The sequence below is a fragment of the Passer domesticus genome, chromosome 19 (genome assembly GCF_036417665.1).
Source record: "Passer domesticus isolate bPasDom1 chromosome 19, bPasDom1.hap1, whole genome shotgun sequence".
Lineage (NCBI taxonomy): Eukaryota > Metazoa > Chordata > Aves > Passeriformes > Passeridae > Passer > Passer domesticus.
In genome coordinates this window covers 267,924-293,668 of record NC_087492.1, presented here as the reverse complement: position 1 = coordinate 293,668, position 25,745 = coordinate 267,924, and the positions used below count along the sequence as shown (strand labels likewise).

The following is a 25,745-nucleotide window of genomic DNA, read 5'->3' as shown; positions in this document are numbered from 1 at the left end:
AAGGAGTTCGGCTTTACCCTCTGGGAAATCTAAGCAAGAGAAGCCATTGGCCTCTTTGCAGCACCAGGGCATTGGATTTGTTTGTTGGTTGGTATGGGGCTTTTTTTGGCTGGGATTACAAGGCTAATACTCAGCCTTTTATCCAAAATCCATAGTCTTCTGTGGTTCTTAAAACATTTCAGTGTATTTTACATTTAAATAGAAATGAGGCCTCCTTGAAACAGATTCATTCTGGTTGGCTTTGCACATTGATGATTAAAGAACATGGTTCAATTTTTTTGTCTCATTCTGAGCAATGTCTCATTAGATTTTCATTTTATTTCTTTCCATATCCATCATGATTTGTGTCAGCAGAGTGGTTACATAGATGGATAGCTTATTATCAGTTTTTAGTGAGGAAACAGAACACAAGAATGGTTACTAAAAAAAGGGAAAGGTAATTAACACTGGGTGCCAGAATATAAATGGAGCTTGACATTTCCATTTTGCTAATCCAAATTAACCCTCGTCTTTATGTTAGAGTGCAGGAGGGGATTCTGGGCCTCTGCTTATCTTCTACATCCCCTAGTGCAGTGTCCTGACGTGGCACAGCAGTGCCCAGCAGTGCCCAGCAGTGCCCAGTGAGGCTTCAGCTGCTGCTGAGGTGGGACCTGAGCAGGCTGGAGCTGCTGCAGAGCTGCACCACCCAAACTGCTGCTGAGCCTGAGCAGTGCTGGACACACACTGGGGGCTGCTGGGCACTGCACAACTCACAGCTGTCTTTCCAGAGCACTCTGCTGTCCCCTCCTCCATTCTCTGCTCCAAATGTGGAATGTCTGCAAGGTAATTGGGTTCCATTATTTGATATATAAAGTGGGAGTGGGAGGGAGGGTCAGGGAGGACAAATTAAAATGAATTGAGAATCTTTATGTGAAGGGAAAAGAGGACTGGAGGGAGCCATGATAACTCTTTACAAATACTTAGAGGGACATTATGAAGAGGACAGAGACCAATTACTCTCATTAGTCAGTGCAGCAGAACGAGAAGTAATGTTGTGTGCTGCTGGAGGGAGACCTGGGCTGTGATGCAAAAGTTCTAAGGGTAACACCACAGAAGGAGTCGTCAGGGGAAGGTTTGTCCTGGCTTCACTGAAGAACCTGGTCTGGAGTTCAGGCAAATGACATGCAGACTTCCAGGTAATTCACCAGTGGACCAGGGATAAGTTTTTGCTGTTTTCATTTCTACCTGGCATATATTTCCTGCTCTCCTATCAACCCTCAATATTTGAGGTGACACCTCAGGAACCCACCTACAGTTTGTTGCTCCTTTTGATCATACACTTCTCATGGAAATGGGAGGGAAAAGGAGAAAAAGTGGGAGGAAGCGGAGTGGGAATCGGGGAAGTGTATTAGCATTTGCTGAGCTGGGCACAAGAATCACTCAGGAAATTAAAAGCAGAATGATATTTTGGGGTGATAAAACATTAGAGTATGAAACTTGCATTGGGCTCAGATCCAGCCTAAATTTTTCCTTTTTAAGCCGCAGTTTAGGAAAAGTTGAACACTTGCCAGTGACAAGTGCAGGCTCTGGACTCTTGCAAAAGGGAGAAGGAATTAAATTATGTTAGTTGGTGATGAAAAGACATAAGAAATGCAGAAAGAGGACAAAGGAAAAAGGTAACCATGGAGGTAAAACAAAGAGGTACAAGAGTTTCCTTACACAATGTATTAATTAAGGCAATGCAGTGATTTTCAGAGACTCTGAGCTCACTCAAAGCCTGACCAAAGAGGTCAGGCAAGGTCCATGCCCTGGGGGCCTTTGACACAATGCAGGGTGGTGGTGGTGGTGTATTCCAGTGCCCTGCTCTTGGATGAAGCCTCAGCCTTCCATAAGTAAAGTTATAAACCTTTTGTTCTGTTGGGGTTTTTTTTGGCTGTTATTATTTTCCTATGGTTGGAAATACACCCAAAGAGGGTGTACAGCCTGTTGCAAAGGCAGCATTTATTTGATAAATCAAATACCCCAAATGCAATGTAACATAAAAGCCTCGGGTGGTTGGTTGGTGCTGATTTTCCTGTTCTCTGTGTGTGAACGTGGTTCAGTGGCAAGAAGCAGTGTAAGCCCTCCTTACACAAACTGGGACTGGCACCCAGCGTTCCCCCATGCCCAAGCTCTGTGGTCCCTCTCCTGCAGAGGCTGATCCCTCCCTGCTGGGGCATCATCCCTGTCCTGTTTGTTTTCGTTCATTCAGCCCCTTGAGCAGAATGATCCCCTGAGCAGATTCAATCACTGATTTTCTCTCATTCCCTTTCACAGCTGCTGTTGGAGGTACAGCTGTCACTACACCCATTCAGGGGAAATAGATGATCAAAGGGGGAAAGACAGGAAAACACCATTTAAGGAATAAATGCAAAGTTATGATGCCTCTGTTTGCCTGAGAAAGAGAGATTTTTATGCAGCTTTTGGCATTTACAAATCCTTTGTGAAAAGGTCACCCTGTAGTTGGAATCTTATTAATACAGAAGAGCAGCCCAGAAAATGTCATGTCTTTTTACGCTGCTATTTACCCAGAAAGGAGTGACTCAGCAGCCAGGGCTCCTCTGGCAGGAGGGCACAAACAGCTCAGGGTTTGGTGACAGTGCCACCAGTGCCAGCGACCCCGGGAGCACAGGGTCTGTGTGTGCACACCCTGCACCCCTCTGACTGCAGGGGGGCAGCCCAGTAACTGCCCACTGTGTAAAGTGTGCATATACACAGCCAAAAAATACCCCAAAAAGGGTGTAACTGTTCTAGAAACACACACTTTATATGGGTATGGGTATGGGTATAATCACACCCAGCAGGGCATGGGGACAGAGTTTTGGCAAGTAAAGGCTCAGAGCTCTCAGGGCTCAGGCTGTGAGGGCAGTGTGAGGTGTTGCAAGGGGAAGGCAGAGTGCACACTGAAAAAGACATGCAAAATGCTTTTCCTCTGGAAAATCACTAAGAAAAAGTTTTTCTGTCATCTGCAGTTTATATTTCAATCTTTAATCTACTGCTTTTAGTTATGTTTGTCCTCACTTCCTTCAAGGGGATTTTCTTTCCGTTTGCCTTAGTGGTGGCTCATTTTACCTTTAATATGTTTTGGCAGAACTGAGGTATTTATTTTAGCAGAGCAGTGAAAACAGTTCTGAGCGTGGCAGCGATCGCCGCGACTCCCGCCGTGTCAGCGCGGGGTTAATGTCTGGCTCGGGCTGACCCAACAATCAATCACCATCACACCTCACACTGTACACAATTTCTTCATCTTTAATAACTTGCACAGTGAAACATTTTGCCAGTTCTGACATGTCGCAGACTCACGCTGAATGGAGCTGTCTTGTTCTTAATTTTCTAACCCATTACAATATTTTCATTTTACTTTTCTCTTTACTGGACCTGCAAGAGCTCAAGGTGGTGTTTATAACAGAGAACAGCTGTGATACACCATCTCTGACTGGGAAGTTCTCAATATCACTGCTTCTTTCATTTTTATTTCCCGTGGGATTTAAGGCTCCCACTGCCCTGTCCTGTGACCCAAACATTGCTTTCCTCTCAGGACACAGATGAGCATGAATGCTCATGAAAGGATGTACATTCTCTCTTGGTTATTCATGCATCACTGCTCACTCACAAGCTGCCTAAATTCTGCAAAGTCGTGGGCAGAAGGTCTCTGGTGCTCACCTCCACAGCCAGCATCATGCCAGTGAAAGATTTTACAGGAATGTAATTGCATTCCAAGATTAAATACCCCCGGTCTGGGTTTTTAGAACCACACCCAATTTAACAGCATTTCTCTTCCACTGCAGCTATACAGCCTGAGTACCACATTCCTCCTCCTTTCCCCCCTTCTCCCCTCTTCCCCCAGCCCACCTCAGGTGCATTTCACCGTCACCTCCTGGTCCTCAGGCTCTGCTGGGGAATTCAATTCTCACTGGGGAATTGCTGTCACTGCCACTGCTGCTGCAGTGATTGTACCTGAAAAAGGAAAATTGACAGACAGCAAGCAAACCAATGGCTTCTGAATCCAGCTGCAGAGCCCCAGGTGAAGGTCACCCACACCTCTGTGTGGGAGCTGTTAGTGTTCAGGTTTGTGAAGCCTTTTGTGAGCACTGTAAGGATGAAAGGTGATGACTTATGTTCCTGTGCCTGTGTACACACACACAGACCCCCCTACGTTGGAACACTGTGCCAAAGAAATTATGTTGCACATAATTTCTAGTCTCATCTTTGATTAATTTGCGTTTATTTTCTTATTATGGCTCATCCCTCATTTCAAAGGCGTCCTTCAAACCAGAACATGGGAAGAGGACCAAGAAGTGACAGACAGCAAGGAATAATCTTAAGGCAGAGCCCAGGAAAGCCTTTCCCACTGCCACATCTCTGGTTTGGCACTCCCACTCCACATCCCACATTGCTGCTTCCCACAGACACTTTCCTCTTTGGAGAATTTGTTTTCCCAGAACTGATTCACTGTGTCCCAATGGCCACAGAGTCACCTGTCACCCTTATCAGTCAAGGAACAAAGAAACGCCTCAATCAGTAAGATTAGCCATGGGTCTTTTGACAGCTACACAGAGTCACAATATGCAGAAATACAAACAGCCCAGTGCCATTTATCCACCTCCTCAGTACCCCCTGCCCCAGTGTGGCGTGTCTGGGCTGCTCTGTGTTGAAGAAGTGAGTCCCTTACTGCCACAGCTCAGCCATCAGAGCCACGAGGCCATGACCTGGCTGCAGGACACGTCCCCAGTGCTGTGACCCCTTGCTCTCCCCCTGCCCAGGGCAGCCACTCTGCAGGGACACCGAGGACACCTCTGCCATTGTGCAGTAAATCACAGCTCCCCTGGCCACAATCATTGTTAAAAGAGCTTGAGAACATCATAAACAGGACTTGTCTGGGGAGATATTTAATCTTGAGCTTTGATGGCGAGGTCAGCGCTGCTCAAACACATCCTTCAGCTACAGGTCAGCCCTTCCTGCACATCTATTTTGAGATCTCCATACCCCATTTGCTAACCCCTGAAACTGTCACAAGACCCTCTGAACTCTTATCTCTCCCTAAAATCCTCCCCAACACTGCTGTCTCTGGAGGCACAAGTGGGTGCTCAGAAAACGTGTGCTCACCTTTCTGCTCACGTGTGAGCTGTACAACACAGACACAGTTTGTTCTTTGCCTAATACAGAATTAAACCTTATGAAACTCACTGAGTGATATGTTTTGTCCCATGAGAGATTTGCTTCAGAAATACAAAGACAGAAAAATACTCAACTGTCATTACATACCAGTTTTTAATCAGCTGGGAAATGCTGCTTCTTCCCCCAAAAGAGCAGGCTGCATAGAAACAATGTTCTACCTCTGCCTCCCCCAACACCATTTCCTTTTCCCACAGAAATTTTCCATTTTAATTAGATTCCTTTATTACCACCCTCTTTTCTAGCACATCTTTTCTTGCTGTTCAACTTTTTTCCCTCTACATATCTATTTTTCATTTTCTTCAATTGCCAAGAGCTACAGCATGTGTCTGTGTGCGTGTGCTGGGGGAAGGAGAAGAAAGAGATAAGAAAGGAATAAAAAGAGAGAAAAGATGGAAAAAAATTAATCTGATAATTGTTGGAAAGAATTGCTGCCAGCAGCAAAAGTACTGACAAGGCACTTTCATGAAACCAGAAAGTTTTCCTGTTTTGGCAGGGTGGAGGTGACACCCACAGGCCCTTCCCCACCCTGGCTGCACCCTAAAAGTGTCAGGGGCAGTGAAGCCCTGGCTGCCTGTTAGTGCCTCTGCTCTGCCTTGAGGACTTTATGCCGAGAGCAAACCAAGCAGAAACAAGTAATCTCTGGTTTCTAAGCCACTCCCAGGTCACTGACAGCTCTGAACCACGATGCTGAGGAGGGGGATGCCCCTGAGCAGTGTGGGGCCCCTGAGCTGTGCTGTGGGAAGTGCTGATCTGTGTCGTTCCTTGATGCACGTTAAAGCTTACATTTGCATTCCAACTCCAATGAAAAATTTATGACTGTTAAACTTCTGTATGTCATAATTAAACACAAACAATAATTTCCAAATAACTGTTTACCATGCTGCATATTCAATTGTGCAATCAATCTCAGTGACTCTTTTTCCTTGCAAATGAAGGGAGGCGGGCTGCGCCCGCCACACGCGCTCGCACCCAGCCTGGGAAAGATGAAGAGTCAATCTGACATTTCAGGAGACAGCAGTTACCTGTGGAATAAATAGATTGAGGCCCTGTCATTCCCAAATAGATGCCACCTCCTCCTGCTATTTGTTTGGAGGAAGCCTCCCAGAGAGATGGATGGGACAACTGCTGCTCAAGCATTAATCTTAATGCAGAGAGAGAGGGAAGCAGCTGCTTGCAGAGCTCTGCCAAGGGACCCCAGACCTACAGGAATGTGTGTGAGGTGGTGCCAGCCCTGCCCCCAGTGACTGCCCCACAGCCAGGACCTGCTCTGGAGGGGACAGGGACCAAGTGACCAACAGAGACCATCGTGCTTGTGGCAAGCTCCAGCAACAAGCAGGCAAGGGGATGTGCAAGGAAAGCTCCACTGAAAACTTGCAGAGGAAAAAGACCTTGGCATGAGGATAAGGTCCTGCCAATGGCCCCATCCCTGGGCATTCCTGTCCCTGCCAGCTCAGGTGGCTTTGCTGGCAATGCCCAGTGAGGAGCCAGGGCTGCTGTGGAGTAAGAAAGTGGCTCATGCTGAGTCAGTGGCACTGTCAGCCACGTGCTGCTGGGATCCAGAGCAGCCTGTTTCCTTCATGGCACAAAACCTGCACTGCTGACCTGCCACTGGGTGCTGGCTTCACAGGGAACTGCACTTGTCCTGGAAACAAGGTGAGTAAAGACATAATGGAGTTCAGTGATGCAACACAAGTAACAGTGTCCTTTTACATTACTAACAGCACACACTACGCTGTCTGGATCCCTGTTCTCCTGAGGACACCCCTGGGAAGCTCTCTGTAAATAGGATCTCTCAGTCAGTGTGCTCTCCCAAAGACTGCATTAATCTCCCTCTGTGAATGCAGTCTCGGGGGACAAGGGCTGTGCTGGGTGGGAGGAGGACATGGCTCCTCACCTGAGCTGTGTGGGGACTGTCCCAAGCCTCATCTCTCCGTGGCTGAGGCCCAGAGCAGGGCAGGGACCACCCTGCAGGAGAGCCCACGGCAGAGGGGCTGAGACAGGGCCACAGCCCCTGGGGGCTTGCAGAGGGGCTGAGCAGAGCAGGGGGATGCAGGAACCTCCTTGGCAGCCCCTGAGCTCTGCTGCCCCTGTGAGCAGGTGTCAAGGAGTCTGGAGTGTACTTGTTAGCTCAAGAGCCTCCTAACTGCTTCTGAAGGATTTCTTTAGATTGTGGGTTTGTCCCCAGCTCTGTTCTAGACTGGAAGCTGTTTCCACCCAGAGACTTTGTGAAGTTGAATACTGCCCCAGCCTGGGTCCCAAAAGATGGTTTCTGTGACTCCAGTCCCTGCTCCTGCAGAGCAGGACAGGGCTGGCAGCCCATGCACCCTGCCCTGTCCCCCTGCCAGCAGGGCAGTGTGCCCCATGCAGCAGCTCCCAGGGACATCCTTCTGCTCAGAAGATTTCAGCTCTCTGGCTGTCAGCTTGCTGGCTTCCAGAAGGACTGACTCCCTAATTAAATTAAATTCTTGAGCGGTATTTAATGTTGCATATGCAACATTAATTTTGTGCTAGCATGATCAGTGCCATATTCACACTTGTTTATTCTCAGGGTGTTAACGCAAACCCTGTTGTAAACACATTTTCACAGGTCAAAAGCAAAGCATAAAAATCAAGAAAAATATTTCCATCATTATGTTTTCCAATTCTACAGTAAATGTGATGAGAGAAAGAATGTCTTGAGAGCAGGAGAGGCTGTTGGAGGGCCCTGCTGCTCTGAGACTTGTCATCCCACAGGGGAGCTGCTCTCACAGCCACATCCAGCAGCAAACCCTACCTGGGAGTCTAACCAACCCCAGAACGTTTTGTCTTCCCTTCTGGCTGAGCCCCATGTCCTGCCTGGGCAGGAGGTTATAGATGGAGTGAAAAGTTTACCCCAGGGCAAAACAAGGGAAGAAAAAGGCTCTGAAAGGCACAGAACCCTCACTTTGGATTGCACAGATTCAAATGCTCCCACTTGGACCTCAAAACTGTGTCAAACAAATGCAACTTATTGTCTCTTTCTCTGTCTTCAGTCAAACAAAGCTGCTTCCACTGCTGGGGAAACCCCTGGAGAAGTGCTAGCACCCTAAGTAGCCCCTGTAAGCAGAACCAAATCAGGGAAGCGAGCAGGCAGCAGAGCAAACAGATTCCATTTTGTGTCTGTCGGGCTCTGCTGGCTTCACAGAGAGGCTGCAGCAGCCTGGCCTGCCTGTGTTCAGAGGGCACCAGCAGACTGAGGTGGAAACAGGAGGCTGCTGATGGGGCTGGGCTGTTCCTGGCCGGACCTCAGCTGAGCCAGGGGTGCTGCAGCTCATCAGTGCACACATCCCTGCCAAACCCTGCAGGCAAAGCCTCTGCAGGGCTCACCTGTTCACAAACAAAGCACACACCTCTGGTGTGAGCCCAGGTGAGATCAAACCGCTGCTGAAATGCTCCTTGTGCCCTGCTCCTCCACACACTGCTGCCAGCCCCTGTCACTCACCAAACTCATTTCCAGCACTGTAACACCTCGTGGGCAAACTGCTCGACCAGCACAGCAGGGACCACCCAGCCCTGGCAGCGTGGGACAGACTCCTGCCACCCTGAACAGCCCTCACAGCCACGGAGGAAGCACCAGCAGGAACTGAGGGCAAGAAAATTTACCTTGTAACTGCCAACAAGCCCCATATTTCCTTGCTAGCACATGAACAAGGGAATTTTGCTCTCTTGCTGCATTAATGCCACTTGTGAAAACTAACTTGGGAGGCTGGATGTTTTTTCCAGGGTAAGGAGATGTTCCAATTACCACTAAATTGCCAGCACTTGGAACAACGCTGCATATTAATTCAAAGCAAGTGAATGTTCATTGAATTACCCAGAAGAGTAAACAGCTTTTTGTGGGCTGTGTAAATAATTCCAGGGTAACGAAGAAATTGGGAAAAGAGATTTTAAAAACTAATTTGCCTGGGCAGAGAAAAAAAAATTTCAAAGTAATGAGTAAAAGAAAGGGTTATCAGTGAAACGGTTATTGTGGTTGTTACAAGCTGGGTCATGTATTTGTGACTGGAGGAGCAGCCCAGGCTGCCCATCACTCCAGCACTGCCCAGAGAGCCTCCTGGGGCAGGAGCAGCCCCATCCCTGTCCCACAGCCCCTGTGGCTGCCTCAGGCTCCCCACGGCAGGAGAAACAGGGACCAAGTGCTGTGGGGGAGGGAGGGGCTCAGGGGGTGCTGTTCTGCCCACCTGAACCAAACTCTGATGCCTCTGCAGCTCAGTGTCCACTACAGCCACCACTAATGAACAAAGGTTTAATAAACACACCTGGCTTCAGGGGGTTTTCCACAATTCTCCTTTTTTCCCAACTCAGCTCCCTCATCGCTGAGCTAATGCACTAATGGACACTCACCATTACCTAACTTCCGACCTAATGGGCACAGCAAATAAGTGAAAGGCTCATAAAATCAAATTTACTGAGCATCATTCCTTTTGCTGTCCATTAACTGAAACTATTTATCAGGTTAAGCAGATCCAGGGTATGGAGCTACATCCATCTTGTATTAATGCTGTTACATGGACATTTCAGGATCCCAGGCTCTCCAGCAGTTGCAGGGAAGTGCTGTGAGGCCAAGCTCTGCTCCTGGCAGTGATTTCAGCAGCTTGAGGGGTGCAGCAGCCCTGTGGGATGGGTGGGTTTCTTTTCCTTAAGGCACAAAGGAGCTCCAGTCAACTGGCTGCTGCAACATTCCCAGAACAGCAAAGTGCTGTTAACCTTGATGACAGTGTCTGGTTTATAAACACCAAAACTAGAGACAGATTAGATGAACTTTAAAAACTTTCATGTATATATATTTAAGGGTTTTCCCTTGCTAAATTACTTTTCTCCTTTCTAAACTCTCAAGGCCCCAGTAAAGCCAGTCAATAATCCATTACAATCATTTGGGGACCAGTAAAGCTCTGAAAAATAGCATATGCACTGTGGATTTAAAGAAACCATCTGAACCACAGTAAGCCTTGAAGATAACTTTGAAATGCATTTTTATTTCTCAATAATTTCTTGAGAACCATTAAAAGAAATGAAAACTCTGCACCCTGGACAGACACAGGATGGTAAAGCACCGTGAGGGGGAAAAAAATATCCTCAGTACCTTGGAAAGGATCTCAGGAGTGTTCTGGCAGCAGAGGAGACAGCTGCAGCTCTGTTGTTCCCACCCCAGAGCCTCACCTGCACCCCTGGGTGCTGCTGCTCCCTGCTGCTGGCACACGTGGGGTGCTGCCCCCCAAAACACAAGCACCTGCTCGTGGTGGGGGCTTCCTGCCTGAAATGGTGCTTGGTCCCCAGAAACCCAGCCCTTCCTCTCTCCTTTCTCCTACTAACCATCCATTTGACTGTTTTCTAAAACAAAACAGCAGCCTCATTGCACCCAAGTAATGACATTTCAGGCTTGAAAGCCATGCTGTGCACACAACTCACAATGAATCAAACAGCCTCTAATGTCCCCTGACCTACTTCTCAGATCCTTCATTGTATCTGTTTAAGATAAAACCCTTGCCAGGATTAAAGCATTCATGGCATATGTCCAAAGGTCAGAAAGGGCCATGCTGCAACCACAAACCAAAAAAACTGCTCCTGGCAGTTTCAGTGTTGTATTTTACCTTCAGGACAGGAAAAACTTATTTAAACTATGAATTATCATGCCTGTGGAAAAAGCTGGAGCCTCTCACTGCAGAGTGGTGCCTCCCAAGCCAAACCCAGCCTCTGAATGTACCTTTCTTCCTGTAAGGTGAGAACACGACATCAACAGAAATTGATGTCTGTTTTTGCTCTTAAATACCTCAATTTTCTTCAGTATTTATGCTATAAGTGGGAATTAAGCAGTAAAGGATTTGAAGCCATGAAACAATTAAATTCCTGGTTTTCCATTTTCTCAGCTGTGGGTTAATTTGGTCCCCAGCACAGGTGGCACTTAGCAGTGGAGTACCAAATGCATTTGGAACATTTATTAGGCATTCCCAGCTGGCAGGAGAGTGAGCTTGGCTTTGAAGGCCACAGTGGTACCAGCTCTGACCAGAACCAGAGCCTGGGGCAGTGACAGGGATGCACAGTCTCCCCTGTGAGACACTCTGCCAACACGTGGGGATGAATTCTGAGTGGGATTGTCCCTTTTGTGAGTCCCTCTCTGTGCCCCAAGTGGCTGAGGACAGACAGAAGCCCAGCCTGGTGTCCCACTGGAATGAGGGCAGGGCCATGCTGTGAGCAGAGCCCAGGGTGCCACCCAAGCCACAGCAGGGCAATGCCAGCCCAGCAGCCTGGCCCCAAGCTGCCTCAGGCCCCGGGGAGCCCAGGCAGGGCTGCAGCTGCTCTCGGGGCAATGGCAGTGAAGAGAGGAGCAGGGTGCACTGTGAGCTGGCTCTCAGCTCCTTTAGCAGATGATGTCAGCTGGGCAGGCTCAGGCTATTTCCATTCCCCCCATTAACCGCGGCCCTGACAGATTGTGCTGCTGCACTTCAGGGACCATCCATCAGCCCCCAGCTCCCAGGGACACTGCCTCCATTTCACTGATGGTGGCTGAAGAAAGATTCCATTGTTTTTGCAGGGCCAGGCCTCCAGGAACCCGTGGTGCTGCTGGAAAGGTGCTGGCCCCTCAGCTGGGTCAGGACCTGAAGCAATGCCTGCTGTGAGGGGACACCAGGCACTTGGGAAGGGCTCTTGCAGATGAGCTGAAAAGCTGCTGGCTCAAAACACCAGGGTCTGTGAGAATTTGACTATTTGTGTTTAATTTTTATTTGTCAGAGATGGCCAACTCTAAGTTATAGAGTTCTACTTCAAATCTTGCCACTTTCTTGCATGCTGAATTTCTGCTCTAGCAGGAATAGGGCTTTCAGTCTGAACCCCCTGTGCTGTCAGTGAAAGATTACATGAGATATGTGATGTGGGACAAATCTTTCTGATTTTTCAGAGGAAGCTTCATTATTTCCATTTTCTCACATTCTGGAGAGGAAAAAGAGTTCCCATACAAGGAGTCCTCTGCAAGGGAAAATTTTGGTTACTTCAAAGGCTCTGTTTGAACAAAATATAATTTCACTTGAGCCTGACTTGTGAAAAGTGTCAGAAAACTGAAATATTCAATTCTGAAAACACAAACAGGCACTCCTCCTTGAGCATCCTGGAATGAGGCTGGAATGCTGGCTCCTTCCCAGAGTGGATTTTCCCTTCCAAGCTCTCCCTAGAATACACATTTTGTTGGAACTCCATGGCCTCCAACACCTGCAGTTACACTGATGCCACGGCTAAGGGCTGTGTTCCATAGGAAGTCAGCCCATCCAGATCTGGGCAAATCAGCCCTTATTACTTATTTATGAGAGTTAATTTCATGTGCTGGCATTTCACACGCCATATGGAGGAGCGGCTGCCCGAGCCAAGCTGCAGGCAGCTCTCAGCTGCCTTTTTTCTTGTTGTTGTTTTAAATACTGCTGCTCGTGACTGAAGCAAGGTTAATCACTGCTTTTACTAAGAAAAATTACTTTGTGAGAAACCCCAAATCCTCACCTCCCAGGCATGATTATGCCACAGAGAGCTGGTGTGGCCCAGCCAGGGCTGCAGCTGCCTGGTGCCCCAGGATTCGCAAACAGATTGGCTTGGGAGGAACAGTTACAGATCATCAGATGTTGGGAATGTGCAGCCACGTCTGTTAATTTCCACAAGCAGTTCCTCCGGTATTTGCTCACCTGATGGTGACTGACAGAGGAACAGTCCAGAGTGAATTGCCATCACAGCCCGTGTGCTGCACACCCAGCAGTCAGTCCTGCTGCTGTGTTCTGTGCCTCCCCTATCACTGAGAAACCTCTCCTCACCAGTATCTGCTGTCACATCTGGAGTCTTTGTCACTTTTGGGAAGCTGTCTGTAAGGGTATCAAGGCCCAGGTTTGACCAGAAACTCTTATTGTGTAAACAAAACTAGACCTGTGCAGACGGGGGATTTGCACTGCTTCAGCTGCCCGACAAGCTGATCCCTGACATCCAGCCAGACAAAAATATACATTCAAAAATATACAGCTATTTTCAGTATTACTTCTCCTCAGATGAGGTATGTCTCCAAAGATAGCACTGAGATAGATTCACAGCAAGGTTGTGGCACTTCTGGTATTTGCAGTATGAGAATGACATTTATGATAAGAAAAATGGAAGACATGTGGAGCGGTAATGATGGCAACAACACTTCACTGGGGACACAGAAATTACATAAGGAAATGAAAGCTGAAATGGCAGGATGCAGGAAGGGACCACGGCAGCTGGGAAGCAGAGGAGCAGCAGGGCTGGGGTGGGCTCAGGGGGCAGCTTTTGTCTGGGGTGGGATGAGCACGAGAACAGCCCCAGCAGTCTGGCACTGGTGGGGACCTGAAGGAGCCCCGAGAGAGCCCAGGGTCTGAGCACGTGGGAACAATAATCACACCCACCCAGTTCCCCCCATGCATCCTTCCTCACACAGCACCAATTCCCTCCCTTTTCCCCACATAAATCTCTTTTCTTCTGGAGATTTCCATGGCTAGTGCATCCTACACAAACCTGTTTGTTTTCCTCATTTATGAGGCATCGTGGATCTATCTGTGAAATGCTACAAACACTGTAATAGAAAATTGTTCTCATTACAGTCTGAAATTAAAATTTACTAGAAGATGCACAAAGCAGAATAAACTTTCAATTAAAATCTAAACACTGTACTGAGAAAGAAAACTGGAGGGAGCTCCTAGGTTTCTTTGCATTAAAAATGCTTGAGATTTAATTTCACTGTGACATCTCCTTGGAATTACACTGCTAATTGATCAAATTTTGTCTGTCTGTTATTTAAACTTTCAATAAAACTTAGATTAATGGAAGGTGTAATCCTCCCGGGCAGAACAAATATTCCCATTGTTCGTGTCAGGTATGGAATAGCAATGCCCCCACTAACAGCTTCTGCATTCAGCCTGGGAACAAGAAGTTAATCATAAAAATGTGGTGATTCCTTAATTGCTTGAATGAAATTTTCTCTGTGTGCCATTCTCCCCACCCCCAGTCTCTACAACTGCTGCTACAGATCTCTAAAACCACACAGGCAGTGTTTCCAGGACTGACTTGCTTTGTTCCTGGTGGAAATGAAACCCCAACTTGCTCTGCTCACGGTCTCCCAGAAGGATAGATGCACCTTCAAAGAAAAAAGCAAGCAACAGCTTTATGGAATCACAGAGTTAAGAAGGTTGGAAAGACACTTAAGACCCCCAAATCCAACAGCTCCCCCAGCACTGCCAAGGCCACCACTGAACCCTGTCTCTAGGTACCACACCTGCATGTCTCTCAAACCTATTCAGGAATGGGGATTCCACCACTGCCCTGGGCAACCTGCTCAGTGCTGCACACCCTTTCCATGCAGAAATTTCCCCCAGCATCCAGTCTAAACCTCCCCTGGCACAGCTTGGGACTCTTTCCTCCCTTGTGACCTTCTAGAGCGGATGCCAATGCAGTAAAAATCAGCTCCCATCTCTGGCAGCACAGACAAAGAAGCCTGAGCCAGGAGGCAGGAGCATCCTACTCTCCTGGAACGCCCAAGGAACCTCTGTGCATCCCTACAGCTTCTGGACTGGCTGAGGGGATCCCAGAATTCAAATCTGGCTGTGGGGACACTGCTGTTGAAGAGCCTTGGCCGCACACCAGCTGGACCCCAGCATTGCTGAGCATGTGGCTTGCACAGGCATCCACAGGAGCTGCAGCTGCAAATGAGCCCTTTGTTAGCACAGGCACCTCGACCTCCAGCTTTTGAAGATTTGGTGATTTTCCCACATAATGCACTTGCTGACACAATGTATTTTTGGATGCTTCTGGAGGTAAAACCATTTCTCTATTTCAAGCTGAGTTTGAATAAATTATAGAAAGCCTCTCCAAGATGCAGAATGCTTTCCAAATTGCTTATTTTAGTTTTCCATCTCAGCGAGGACTAAAATCTCTTGCATTTTTAGAGAAAGTGATTGACAGTCCAAGTGCCACCTGTGGGCTGAAATGGTTCTTGCTCCAGAAAACTGGGATTGGTCTTGGACAAAAGACATGCTACACAGACATGACAACACCATCATGGTTCAGATACTAATATTAACATACTGCAAAGAATTAGAGCCCATTTTTTACCATTCTTTTCCACTGTCAGAGCAGTGCTTCTGTGCCAAACTGTTAATATCCACAAGAGGAGAAAATAATGCACTATTTTTTCCTGACTTCTGCCTTTCCAGCAAATTTACTCTTTGCCAGACTAAGACCTTTTGTACTACATCTAATAAAAGTCCAAGAGGAGCACTAACAAGAGGGAGGAAGAATTCAGGAAGCAACACCTAGTTTGTATTCCTGCAGTGGTCCTGTTTGTTGTGAACTGCTAAATTAACTCCCATTAATTCATTGTGAAAACAAGCTGTAGAAAATAGCAAGGAACTTACAGTTTCTTCTGAATTAATACTGCATGGTAGCAGTTTATTTTAAGAATAATTAACCGTAACTCAGTGGTGGAAAAAGCAGTCTTTTGATGCCTCTGAAGCACGTCAGTGGTACATGGCTATGGTTGTACCTGCTGGGAGTCCTGCTTAAAACATAGTCAAATATTTTCATAGCTGTGATTCATCTTTTCATCCTCCTAGTCCTGTGCTATTTATTACACATACACTTTGAGAGGAGAAAAAGGAAAAATCTGGTGTACCTGAGACAGGAATAAAAGGGTCCATTTCAGGCACTCTGCTCACACCAAGCCAGGTGTCCCTGGGACATCACCGTGGACAAGAACCAGCAGGAGGGATGCTGATCCACAGTCAGATCACAGGTCCTAGAATGCCCCTCTGGCCTGATGAAGGTGGCAGCCCTTGGAGCCTGGGACAGGACACCTGGCCAGGGCTGTGCTGTGCTCCCTGCAGAGGTTTGACATTGCTCAGCTGAAACATGGCACGCTCTTCTTTGCTGGGCTGGGACAGGGCCTGTGGGGGGGGCTTGGCAGGAATCTGCATAAATGATTGATCCAGGTGAGTGGCACACACCATCCTCATTAAACTATCAGTGGGGCTGGAAATGAAAAAGATTCATGTCTGCTGCAGGAGGCTTTCAGGGATCAATATGTTCCAACATATGTTTTAATACTTACTCAGTTCTCATACGTGTCTCGTGGGATTTCTTTATTTATCTTTTTCCCCCAAGGTTATGAAGCCAACTGTTTTTATGTGCTCTGAGGCAGACACCTGATTTTCATAATAAATCTCTTTCCTAGAAGGTGGAAAGCACGAAGCTGTGTTTCTTATCCACACAGAGCATGATCAGATTACGCCGCACACAGATCCCGGCTCACCGCTGCGCGTTGCTGGAGCCCCAGCACACCTCCGGGAAGATTATTGTTCCAAAAGGGGCTGAACACAGCTCCAGCTTGTTGGTGCTTCTGGAACGTTTTCTTCTCCCTTTATCTCTCCTTTTCCCAGAGGATGCTGTGCTTTGATCTCTCTGTAACACAGATCACAGTGACGCTGAGAGGTGAGAGGCTGTGCAGAACCATACTGGAAGTGGGAAAAGCTGTCCTCTGCAGCCCTGCAGGAGGAGGGAGAGCAGCCCAGGGAATGGGATTTGATGGGAAAGAAAGGGAAAAGGGCACGAGACTGCTGAAGCATGTGGGAGATGCAGAGCAGCCCTGGTTGTGCTGGCCTAGGAGCACAAACCAGTTCACAGCTGCTCTGTGACTTGGCTTCTGAGGCTCATGTGCTTGGTAACTAACCCAGCTCCTCATCAAACTAATTAATTGAGGGAGCTCAAGGGGCCACTTGAAGCCAGTTCCTGGCAGGATGCTGTGGGCAGCCCCTTGCTCACTGCAGAGCACAGGACTGGGCTCTGCAAAGGCAGCTCAGCTGTGAGCTGGTGGGGTGGGTGCTCAGAGCTGCACCAGAAGTGACCCCAGCCCCTCGAGGTGCTGAGATGCTCCAGCCTCCCCTGCCCTCCTGGCTGGCCCCAGAGCCACGGTGGCCACTGCCCCAGCCCAGGCCACCAAGTCCACACAAATCCTCCACCCGAGGTCCCCATGTCCCTCTCTCTGTTCCAGGGAGGGGTGAGGGGCTGCTCCTGCAGCAGATGGGGCCATGAGCAGACGGTGTGTGACACCTCCCACACCTCCGAGCTGCAGCTCGCTCTGGAGTCCATCACTGCTGGGTGGGAAGGGAAGACAGCACGCCTTCACACCCTGCTCTCATTAGCTGTGTGAGCGTGTGCTGCTCTTTTCTCCAGCACTGCTTCCCCCTCTCACAGCAAAACCACAGGACAGGAAAGGAACACTGCTGGATTCAGACCTGGGCCTTTACACAAGAAATCAGGAATAGGATTTTACCTCAAAAATCCTATCCCAGGGGCTAAATAATAGGATAGAAACAATGTTTGCATGAAATCCAAAATCAACACAAGAAACGAGGTCTTTGCAATTGCAGTACCCCACCCAAGACAGCCCAGACTATCCCAGTATTGCACTGGAAATGTTGTTTGTATTCACACCATCATATAACTGCCTTCAGTCAGCAACAGAAAGGTCTGTCACTTTCTAAGTGTATAATGTATGGTAAATACAGCCCTCTGACAGCACAGAAAGACACAAAAGCCAAAGGGCAGGAGGAAGCACATGCTACTCTGGTCCCGTTTCACATGCCAGGAGGAGGGATTTGGAAGAATGTTTGCTGTTCTCACTACAGCACGTCCCTGCACTGACACCCATGGTCCCTGTGCCTGGATACCATGCTGTGGTAGGGAGCACTTGAATTTATATCTCCTAGCTATCCTACACAGAGCACAGAATTATCATTTGTAACCTAAAATTCCCACTGAAATCCTCCTTGGATAATCCCTGCTGTGCCCTCTGCCCTCCCGAAGTCAGAGGTGTCACAAGCCCTGGGCAGGTGGCAGAGTGTGCTGGGAAGCACAGAGAGCTGCTTTGGGTCAAACACAGAGCTGGACACTGCTGCTGGGCTGACTGCTTTGATTTCACTCTACAGCACAAAGTGCTTGTGAGAACGCAAACATCCAGCAGGTGCTGAAACCTCATTCCCCTGGTGTGAGATCCAGAGCTGAGACACTGATGGATGCAAGGCCAGCTCGGCCAGGCTGACCCCAGCTGGGAGGGAGTGTGCAGCTCCCAGCCTGACCCCTCTCTCCAATGCTAACCAGTCATCACCAGCTCCTCATTTTCATCCTCAGCAGGGGGACGATCCTGGACTGTGCCTTTCTCTCGTTTGGACAGCGAGTGATAACTGAATCAGACATGATGACACAATTGCATAGCTCATAGGCCCTGGGAACAGGGACTTCTTGTTGGCCATCCTGCCTGAGAGACCATTTAAAAATAATTAAAATATGGAACCTTTTATGAGGTTTATGATGCTTTGATCAAGGTTTTTAATTAACCTATCTTGCTCTCAGCTACTGCGAGTTCATTTTGCCCTCACTGACAGCATCATACTCTAACCCATGTGAGCCACAGGGCCCTGGCTGTGGAGATCTTTAACCCCTTGGCCACCAGCGCCTCCTGCCACGGTCCCTAAGGGCCGTGGGGCTGTCTGAGGGTGGCGAGGAGCCTGGGAGCAGGTGGCAGCAGCAGGCAGAGCACACTGTGCCAGGTGCTGGCCAGCACAGCTGCAGAGCCGGGCAGTGCATCCATCACCAGTGCTGCCAGTGCCAAGGCCAGGCCATTCATCAAGCAGTCAATTGGGGAGCAGCAGCGGGGCACGGCCAGGACACGTCTCAGTGCTGCTGCCTTGGCAAGGGAAGTGTCAGGCTGAAATTAGTCACCCAAATCCCTGCAGTCAGAGAGACACGGGTCCTTCGCAAGGGTAATTTGCTCCATCAATCTGTGTGGAGACATTGAACCACTCAGAGGATGTTAAGTCAGTGGGGAGGGAGGTATAAATGTCACCTGACATTAATGTGCTGGCTCTGCAGGCGAGGGAAGCTGCTCTGCATCAGCTCAGGGCACATCTGCAGTGGCAGCGAGCTGGGCAGGTGGAAGACAACCACAAGTCATGATGCTCCTGCCAGGAGAGGCCTGTCAGAAGGAGCAGGCAGGGAAGGACTCAAAGCTCTCCTGCCTTCCAGAGTCCTGCTTCCTCTACCAAAGCTGCCATCAGAATGAACTTCTGTTCAAACTGCTAAACGTGGGGGTATCTGCATCAAGCTCCCCAGGCTGCTCACAGGGTGTGGATCCCTGCACCAAGCAGGACACGATGCTCCCAGCCAGGAGATGTGGCTCACTCACTGCCCATGTCCCCCAGAGAAACTGCCCTGCAGGTACTGGCTGGGAGCAGCAGCAACGCCGTGTCTCCTGGTGCTTCCACCCAAGGTCACAACATGAACTTGATGTTGAACAAGAGCCTAAAACAATTTTTGGCAAGTGAGGAGACTGACAGTGTGCTGTGCCAAGAGCTTTCCAAGAGGCTCTGGAGCAGGCTGTGCTAATAAACCCTGCAGAGAGCCACTGCGTGGGGAAATGCTGAATCACTGCAGCTTCCTCTGAGCTGCCACTGAGCCTGGATAAATCCATTCTCAGCAACTTCTTTAAGAAGTGTTTCTTAGGAAAGTGTTTTTAAACAAAACTGAAATTTCTGTTTCATGCCATTATCTTAAGGAAAGGCTAATTAAGCCCAAGCTCTTGGAATAGAAAGATTTTCTGAGTCTGTTTCCAAAACTGTCATAAAAATTTGCATTTTCATGATGTTCTTGTTTTCTTAAAAAAACCCCCCTCTTCTACACCCCAGTCCCACTGCCCTGAGATATTCCTGCAGACAAGTGGCTCTGTCTGCTTTTTTTCCCCCCAGCTGCATTTGCCAGAAAAATCCCAGAGGGGACTGAGACTCCTGCCCCACAGTCTTTTCATAAAACCTGAGCCACATCTTAGTAACAGCAATTGTAAAGAAATTAAATCATGGGAAAGCACCTCACTACTTATTGAGGAAGGGAAAAAAGAGAATAGCAAAAGATTCAGAGAAAGAAAAAATTAAGTTGTTTATAGCAGGAGCTTTCCTTAAAGACTTGAATACCTGTGGAAAATGTGAGAATGAAATAAGAAAAAGATTTATTGAGTCTCAAAGCCTCCAGTTAAAATTAAATGTGGTGAGAAAAGTGGCTTTCCACTTTTAATTGTCTTTACCACAGTAACTGTGTGTCAGCCTCTTCTAAAAGCCTATTAATTCTGTAATTTAGTGCTAGCAAGAGCTGGGACACAGTCAGAACCATCACCGTTCTTTTTTTCTTAATTCATTGACTAAATGTCATCAGGCATCCGTACTGGGGGGGCTTTCTCCTTCGGGGCTTTAAATACCAATATTAAACTTTTTATAGTTTACTGAATAAAAAAGTGCTAGCACATCAGTTAACAGAAAGGGTGCTATGACATTGTATGTTGGTGTGTTAATTGTGGCTAAAAATAACCTGACAGGCCCAAAGAGCTGTTGAGTGAACAATTTTCCAGGCAAGAGAGGGAATTAGCTTGTTTAACTGCTGCAGCTAGATGCAATGTATGTGTTTAGCCATAGTTTTAGAGTTTATTCTGAAACTAGCTAGAGCTGGTAATAGAGCTATTAAGGCAGAGACAGCCTGGTAGGTGGATTTCTTGACATTTGAGATTGTATAACAAGGTAACTGCCAAAAAACCTCCGTTACCTCAGAGCCAGCAGCAAACAGTGTCCATATTTGAGCTTATAAAAATCAGGAGGGAAGATACTCAAAGAAATACGTAAATCAAGCCACGGGTCCAAGGGGACCCAGGGGAGCTGCAGGGGCACCGACCTCCCCTGGGCACTGGGGAACTGCTGGCACCCACAGCCATTTCTGAATGGTCAGTTTTTACAAATAAATCACTGGGTGCCCCTGGGCCACTTCTGTGTCTGAAGCAGCAACAGAACTGAAGAGTCACCTTGGACAGAGCTGGACTGGAAATGAGAGTTCTGTGTGCTTATGGAGGAATGCTGAGGGTGGACCCCAGTCTCACTCATCCATCCCAGCTCTTTGTGTATTTTTTCATGTAAACCAGGGTGCAATTTCCCTGCATCCCTCCTGCAATCCATAGGTGGAAGCCTATAGGAATGTTTTTAATTATTTGCTGTCTGTTTCCATTTCCCAGGCCTGCTGGAAACCACAGAAGGTTTCATAACTGGTAAAATCTGAAATTTAGTTAAGTATTTGCTTATCTGAATGTATTTCATACAGTGCCTCAGCCTGATTCACAGCTAAACCTCCTTTTTGGTAACAATTTTCAGTGTAATTGAAGCGGAATTTCATACTCATCTGAGGTCAGGGTGCTGCAGTCCCACAGGCAGGACAGTGCCTCCTCCTGCTGAGCTCCTTCTGAGCTGGGCACAGGACACAGGGCTGGGCACAGACACTGCTCCCACCACGGCACTGCTGGCACACACACCCGGGCTGCCACCATGTGCCACTTTGTCCTCCAGTGCCAGGTAAGCCAGCAGAACGTGTTAGCCTGTCTGGCAATTTATTCCCCACTGATTCTAACAGAAAAGAAAAAGAAAAAAAGAAGCAAAAAGTCCTTAGATTGAAGGCTTCAGAGTTCAGGACTGATTTTTGCACATACACTTTGTTCCTCACTTTAGAACCATCGGGTTTTCTTTCTCCCGGAGAACATAAACAACTGAATTTTAAACCAGACTCAGCAACTAACGTGACATTGTAAAGGACACACCAGCACTTATCATCTCTCCAGATGAGTTGGTAAGTATTTATAGAAACATTTCCTCCCTGGCACAGCTTTAACTAAGCAATGTATCTAATTTCCTCTGGAGAAATGTGTTGGAGAAATCAGTTAGATAAGTCTCATCATAAATAGTAATAAATAACTACTCTGGCATAGTTGCTTATTTAGTGAAGTTATTTGAATATTAATGGCTTTACGGGCACACTCACAGGGTAAAAACCCACGACAGTAATACCCCAAAACTAAATCCAGGATTCTATTCTGAATTACAAGGCGGGATGTGGGTGAGGTTACTGGAGACAGCAATATATGGAATAACCCAAACCTGCCCTTACACACCAGAGACTCCACGGAGAGCTGCTCCTCGAGGGTCCCGCAGCACAGATCACCCAGAGCACACAGCCAGGCTGAGGGCAGGGCACGGGGACACGGGGAAACATGGACACAGGGGCACAGGGGAGGGCACGGGGTCAGGTCCCTCTGACAGCCCCTGCGGGTGGCCCTGGGGGTGCTCCCTGGTCTCCCTGTGTCGGGGTTCCCATCCCTACGGTGAGATGGAACTCCACGGAACTCCCTGTCCTCTGCACACAGCAGTGATGCCTTTGGTTGCTTTGATGTTAGCAGCAGGAGACATCACAGCAGTGCTGAGATGCTTATTATCCCCTTGGGTTCTTTCCTTTTATTCGTCATGGGTTTCAGCCTGTTGTATAATATACATTTTTCAAGTTAAGCATCAAAACAATGAATACAAATGAGCGAGGAAGTGTTCACTTGCTGAAGGAGGAGAATTACTAAGAGCAACACTGTGCAGTATTATAATGCATTTCCACTACTACACCATTTGTATTAATGTATTAGAGACATCTACAAAGACAAATTGCAGCTTAGTTCAAAGGGAAGCACACTCAAATGCCTGTAAAACGCTGTAGGCTGCTCTCAGAGATGCTCTCCCTGAAACAACATTTGGATTTCAGATCTCTCCTGGCATCAAGGACAATATGCTCCCACTCCCTCTTCCCAACCACAGTGGCTTGTGCCAGCACGTGGGTGCCCATGGGCCCTGAGGAGGGGGATGGCCACTGTCCCCAGCCCAGGACAGTGCCTGGCTCTTCATCCCTCCCTGACCTGGACGCTTGGACAGCCATGGGCAGGACTGGCAGCACTGCCTTATCCGAGTGAAGACTTTGCTGCTGAATATAAAGTAGCATCAAAAGCTGCAGGAAGATGTCCCTGGAACATTCTCTCCCCTTCAGCACTTGGAGATTCTGAATTTCCCAGCAAGAATGGACAAACAGCCCCTCAGACCATGGGACACATGACTGTCCCCTGTTCCACAGCCCTGCAGTGGCTCAGGAGCAAACACATCCTTTTGGAAGTGCCATTTCTCACCAGCACCAGGGACCCTGCAGATAAAGAGCAGTAAACCCAGGCTGGGAACACAGAGGTCACTCAGTGCAGTGAGATCTCTGGGTAAGATGAATCAGACGAGCCATTTTCAGGACATTGAGATTGTTTACAAATCCAGTCAATTTTTATTTAGTTTTGAATGAATTTGTGTACGTATTTTCTTTTGCCCTCTGCAAGCACAGTCATCCTTTCTGATCTCCTTCCATCTCTCCCTGGCATATGGTATGTTCATCTTGCTAACAGGATTACATTTACCCTGCCAGGCTATAGCAGGCACCCAGTTTTGTTCAGACTTCCACTGCTTCTCTACAATGTGCTGCTATTAGCAAATGTCAGCCGTGGAGCAGGGAGGTGTGAGAGAAGGAAAGAGTAAAACAAGGAAGGGAGTGGGGGGGAACTGAAAGAAAAGGAAGAAGAGTGTTTACAGCAGCTGTTGGGAGCACAGAGTCTCTGGTGAGCTCCTGGGGCTGGAGCCCCCAGGGGCAGGGAGAGGAGACCCCCTGCCCCAGCCCTGTTCAGTCTGCTGGGCCCTCCCTGGTGAGCTGGGGCTGAGCATCACCCACAGGGGCTTGGGGAGAGCAGGGGGATCTGGGGGGCTGCTCAGTGCTGCACATCCTGACAGGGTGCTGCCCGCGAGCCACCAACCAAATAAACTGTTTATTGTTCCTGGCTGTCCCATGCTCATTTATACAGCAGAAAACCACCTTTGTTATTCCTTAGGGCATCATCTCCCACAGTGTTTGTGCCCATTAAAAGGGACAGGACAAATTCAGCCAATCTACAGGTGCATGTATCCAGGTTCTGTCTGCTGTGTGCCAGGTCTCCTCCTCAGCTGGGATCACCCCTCACTGCAGGTACCACTGTGGCCACCTGCAGACACATCTCCTTTACGTGCCCATCCCTTCCCCGTACATCTTGCGAGAAGAATTAATTAGTTCAGATGATAAAGCACCGTGGGGAAGGAGAATCAAGGTTAATAACATATATTAATAAAATATCAGCAAGGAAAAATGACTAGCTGTGTCCCAGCTAAGCCATCTCCATGACCATAATCTGTCCCTGTCTTTGAAAGTGGTTATATCTCAATAGATCAGGAGGGAAAAATAATGGAGATGAAATAACACTGCAAGGTTTCAGCTCCACATGAATGCTCTGCTTGCTGCTCCAGTGGCAACAACCTGGTGTGTAAAGGAGCAAACTGGGGGCTGGCAGCACCCTGGGAGCTGTTCCCAATATTTGCTGAGGGAGGTTCCAGCCTGTCCCACACATGAGGGACAAGGACAGCCCCTCCATGCCAAGGTCCAGCCCTGGGCACAGTGATGTGCACACCAGCCTTCAGTTCTAGGTTTGGGTTTGCAGAGTGGGAAATAGAGAGAGCTGCAGAGAGCTGTGGTTGTCATGCTGCCTCAAAACATTGCCCAAATTCTCCTTTTAGCTTGTTTAAACACATCACTTTATCATTCCCAGTAAGTTTCCCATTAAGTGTTCCCATCAGCAGAGAAGCCATGGAATCACACCATTTATCTGAGGTTCCATCACCGCCCCAACTAATTACCTGCTCCCAAGCCATGAAGCAGCCAGAGAAGCAATACAGGCACCTTCTGTGACAGGCAGGTGAGAAAAAAAACATTTTATCTTCACTGCTGCCTCTTATTCCTGCCCAGGAGAGGAGCTGAAGGGCAGGAACACCACAACAACAACAACAACAACAGGAAATGCAAAGTCTGTGGAGAGGCGTCTGCAAACTGCATTTGCCCATTAAGTTGCACCATCAGAAGGGAAACTGAAATTCATCTCACCAAAATAAGAGGAAAGCCTCATTCCAGAACTTACTTTCTAGAGCCAGACCCCAGACCCCAACCTCCAGCAGCTGGTAGGGCAGGTGTTGGATGCACTGCCAGTCTAAGGGGATTGATTTGGACATTATAGGAACAGCAGCTCCTCCCCAGTGCAAGCAAAGCAGGAACCTGCTCTGTTCTGCAGCTGCTGTTGATTTATAACACTTCAGAAACCTCTCACTATATAGTCTTTTAATGCTGAGCTGTGAAATGAAAAGACATTTTCACACCATTAAAGGGAGGTTAATGTAAGATGAAAAAGAGAGTATTTGCATTTAATGAGTGAATTTGAAGAGCTCGGCTGGATTTCTTGCAGGCTATCCCTGGAAAGCCAATTCCTGTATGGAGAAAAGTTTCTTCTTAAAAACAAGTGTGTTCCTCCCCTCTCCAATCCCAAAGCAAAGGACACTTTTTAAGTATCATACTGAAATACCTATGGTCTGGTTTCAGAATAAGAAATAACAGCTCTAGGGACTCGGAGGGTGGGAAGGCACGAGGAACCTGGCAGGGAGATGACACACATGTGGCTGCTCGTGAGGCTTTTCCCAGTTTTCCATTTCTCTCTACCCCAGGTGCTGCAGCACAGCACCAATACATTGACTTTATGCATAACT

The 25,745-nt window shown here is 48.0% G+C and overlaps 3 long non-coding RNA genes across 4 annotated transcripts in view; 1 reads left to right on the top strand and 2 right to left on the bottom strand.

Annotated features, from left to right (window-relative positions):
* The first annotated feature begins 535 nt into the window (after window positions 1-535).
* Window positions 536-2,406, top strand: LOC135283673 (uncharacterized). Of its 2 annotated transcripts, none has more exons than XR_010349341.1 (3): window positions 536-1,175; window positions 1,519-1,655; window positions 2,296-2,406. It is a non-coding gene; the product is annotated as an uncharacterized LOC135283673 (long non-coding RNA). The 2 variants fall into 2 exon arrangements; XR_010349340.1 differs by having other exon boundaries at window positions 1,519-1,680.
* Window positions 2,407-3,249: 843 nt separating this feature from the next.
* LOC135283675 (uncharacterized) lies at window positions 3,250-6,672 on the bottom strand. Its single transcript, XR_010349343.1, has 2 exons — window positions 6,073-6,672; window positions 3,250-3,975 (listed from the first exon to the last, which is right to left on the bottom strand). It is a non-coding gene; the product is annotated as an uncharacterized LOC135283675 (long non-coding RNA).
* A 4,848-nt stretch (window positions 6,673-11,520) lies between these two features.
* LOC135283671 (uncharacterized) overlaps window positions 11,521-25,745 on the bottom strand; it is a 125,647-nt gene continuing 111,422 nt past the window's right edge. The window contains exons 8-10 of the long non-coding RNA XR_010349337.1: window positions 16,505-16,653; window positions 16,304-16,422; window positions 11,521-16,224 (exon numbers count right to left, since the gene is read on the bottom strand). This is a non-coding gene — a long non-coding RNA (uncharacterized LOC135283671). The remainder of the gene's footprint in view (window positions 16,225-16,303; window positions 16,423-16,504; window positions 16,654-25,745) is intronic.